This window comes from Acanthisitta chloris, unplaced genomic scaffold (genome assembly GCF_000695815.1).
Source record: "Acanthisitta chloris isolate BGI_N310 unplaced genomic scaffold, ASM69581v1 scaffold2667, whole genome shotgun sequence".
Classification (NCBI taxonomy): domain Eukaryota; kingdom Metazoa; phylum Chordata; class Aves; order Passeriformes; family Acanthisittidae; genus Acanthisitta; species Acanthisitta chloris.
In genome coordinates, this window is record NW_008681871.1 from 65,468 (window position 1) to 69,366 (window position 3,899).

Consider the following 3,899-nt stretch of genomic DNA (forward strand, 5'->3'; position numbering starts at 1 on the left):
CAGAACTGGCTGATCAATTTGCTAATCCACTATCTATAATTTTCCAGAAACTCTGGCAGTCAGGTGAAGTCCCCCCATTTTCAAAAAAGGGAAAGCAGAAGAACCAGGGAATTATAGACTAGTCAGTCTGACCTATGTGTCTGGCAAGATCATGAAGCAGATTCTCCTGGAAGCTATGCTTAGGTACATGAAAAGCAAAGAGGGGATCAGTACTAACCAACATGGCTTTACCAGGGGCAAGTCATGCCTGAAAAATGTGGTGGCTTTCTATGATGGGTCCATAGAATTTGCAGATAGGGGCAGAGCAACTGATATCATCTACTTGGACTTATGCAAGACGTTTTACACTGTCCTGCACAACATCCTTGTCTCTAAATTGGAGAGACATGGATTTGATGGGTGGACCACTTGGTGAATAAAGAACTGGCTGGATGGTCACACACAGAGAATTGTGGTCAGCAGCTCATTGTCCACGTGGAGGCCAGTGATGAGTGGTGTTCCTCAGGGGTCGGTGCCAGGGGTGCCTCAGGAGTCAGTGCTGGGGCCGATACTGTCCAACATCTTTGTCAGCAACATGGACAGTGGGATTGAATGCACCCTCAGCAAGTTCACTGAGGACACCAAGCTGTGTTGGGTAGTCAACATGCTGGAGGGAAGGGATGTGCCATCCAGAGGGACCTTGACAGGCTTGAGAAGTGGAACAATGCAAACCTCATGAAGTTTAACATCTGGGCCATGGCAATCCCTACATCTGGGCCATGGCAATCCCAGGCACATCTACAGGTTGGTTGGGCAAGTAATTGAAACCAGCAGTGAGGAGAAAGATCTGGGAGTGATAGTGGATGAGAAGCTCACCATGAGCTGGCAGTGTGCGTTAGCAGCCCAGAAAGACAGTTGAATTCTGGACTGCATCAAAAGGATTGTGGCTAGCAACGACCTCCAAAGAGGTGATTCTTGCCCTCTACTCTGCTCTCATGAGACCCCACCTGGAATAATGTGTGCAGTTCTGGTGCCCTCAACACAAGAAGTACATGGAACTGTTGGAGCAAGTCCAAACAAAACTGGAATAGGATTATTCTGTTTATTTGCTCTTCTCTTTCTAATGTCCAAAGAAAACCATCAGGTAAATGTGGATTTGAAGCTGCTTTTCTTTATTAAACATTCATTTTTTAAAATTAATATTGCAGACAAATGTAAGTGGATGAAGGCCTTATTTGGTTTGTTCCTTCTGCAGTATTGTAAACAGAAATTTTAGTAGGCTCTTTTAATGTTTGGGGTTTTTGTGGTTATGGAAGCAGAGGAAGAAAATGGGAAACATGAATAGCTCTACTCTTAACAGATTTCACAGATGTGTTCTTTTCTTCAACAGGAGAAGTGATAAATGCCGTTTATCTGATCTTGTTCCCTCAAAATTCTTGCTGAAGTTCTTAAGCAGAGTAGCTTGATGTTTTTCTCAGCATTCCGACATCTACTTATTGATTATGATATGTCGTTTTGTTGCGTGCACTCACCAGGAAACTTAACCTGAAATGCTTTTAGGTCAAATCAAGTAACTCACAGAAACAGCTGAAGATCAAGAGCTAAGCCATGCAAAACCACTCTTGTGTGTCTGAAGCTTAAGAAAAGTGAATATGGCTGCAACTACACTTATTAACAAAAGGGTATTTTGTGCAATTTCTTGTCCTTTTTTTTTGGGGTTGGCACAGCAGAGACCTAGTGATTGCTAGAGATGTGTGATTAGATGAGCTTGAGTGATCATAATAAAATACTGAGCAATGTTTGCAAAATACGGAGATCTTGTTAACCTATCTTCTCAAAACCTCAAGAGTTATGAGTGTACAAGACTCTCTCCAGAGGCTACCAAGCACTGGGTCATGTGTTGCAGCAGTGATTTGCCATTGGAAGAGTAATGAAAAATGTACAAAACATTATTTCTATCTCAAATTGCTCTTAACAACCAGCAAAAGAATCTGTTTTCCCCAGCTCAACCACTACTGCCTTGCACTTTTTTCTGCATTAAAAATAAAATAAAATAAAATAATTCTGAGGTCTATTTCTTATGAATCTGCTGCGGGTGGAAAATATCACTCCCAGTATTTCTGCCTGGAAGAGGCTGTTAAGGAAAACACAATGTGAGAGCAGGAAGAGGCATTCCTCTGTGAAGATGGACTGGGTGACTGGTTACCTGGCCCTCATGCCATTTGCTGCCAATTTCAAGGAGACCTTGAATTGCAGGAAGGCAATGGAGAAGGAGGATCATCTTGCAGCACTTTCAAGGCTTCAAAAGCTGCTGCTGACAGGTGTGCAAAATTTAGAGCAATGTATTACTGCATTTCATCCCTAATTTAGAGCTACAGCATGTTTCCACGAACACGCTGACTGTTGCAGAAACCACCAGTACAACGCTGAGAAAGCTCCTCTCTGAAAGCAACCACATTAGAGAATAGCTCCTGCTATGGGCTTAAAATCAGTGCTGGCTGTCTGCCAAAGGGCAAATATTTTTGGCAGCTCAGTAAAAGGATCCACAAAAGAAAGTCTGTTACCACAAGAAAGACTAACACTTGCCTCTGGAAATATATCCTGGTTTGTGGAAAACCAATTCAATACAGTCGTTGAATCCTTTTAGTGTTTTGGTTTATTTTATTTTGTTTGCATGGGTTACATTAACAACATTTCAAAGTGTAAAAACTTTATTTTTGCTAGTATGAAATAATGAGATTCCCCAGACTTAGTGTATGTCATGCACTATTTTATGCATTCACATTCTGTAAAAATATTTACAATATGCTCTGGAAGTGTAATAAAGAAAATAGTCCTTTACCTGAGCTTAGATACTTATGAGTTTCATAACAACTAGTAATCACTTATATAAAAACTATTACTCACTATAAGAGTTTATTAAAAGTAAGTAGTTAGAGAAGATACTTGCAAAGGCACTTGGCTGTCTCAGTTTCATCAGCTTACAATGGAAAATTTGGCAGATGGAGTACCTCGCTAAATTATACTGTGAGACTCTCTCCCTCGCTCACTTTCCATACCAGAGTAAAAGTGAAAGGATGGATGGCTTCACTTAAACATTTCAAACTTTTTGGACCTTAAAGATCTGAAATAACCTAGACTGGACAGACTTCCAGTATGTCTTAGGGGTTAACTTTACTCAGGGCAATGGATTTCTTTATTTAGTATAGTTGGGATTTGTCTAAGTTGCTGGTTGTTTGGGTTTTTTTGTTATTTGTTTTTCCCTGGATCTGTATGCTGTATTGCTGTTTTACACTGTTGAACTTTTCTTGCAGTCTGGAAGAGAATTATTAGATATTTGCATAAAGTTGAGAGACGTTGACTTTTCTTTCTTTGTAAAACTGAACTGCACCAGGCCAGTTGTGTAAACTGAAACCATGTTTTCATTAGAAGTTAGTAAGTGTTTTTAAATGTTTAACAGGGTCAAGCAGGATGCATTACAGATATAGGATTCATGTAGATAAATACAGCTGTGTGCTGTTCTTGATGGTAGTGATATTCCTTCTGACTGCTATCTCAATGGAACAGATTAGACAGCACAGACTTCTCACACTGGAAGGATGAGTGTGCTCTGGGGACATGTTATGCCAGGCATGTCCAGTCTGCTGTGATTGCCTAAAAGAGTTTTTTTTATTTCAAATGTCAGCTTTAACTGAACAACATATTATATATGTTTTTCAGCTTTCTGATGGCTGGGTTTTTTTTGCTTTTGTCTACTGGTAAAAGTCATCAAAGGTTTTTTAAGATATGAACTTGCTGATATGAGTCATCTCTACCACCTAGCTCTGGTTCACCCAGCTCATGTATGCAATCATGTAGTTTTGATTTTTGTGAAGTCTGTATAACATGCAAATCATATATGATGTTTATGAAACTACTAT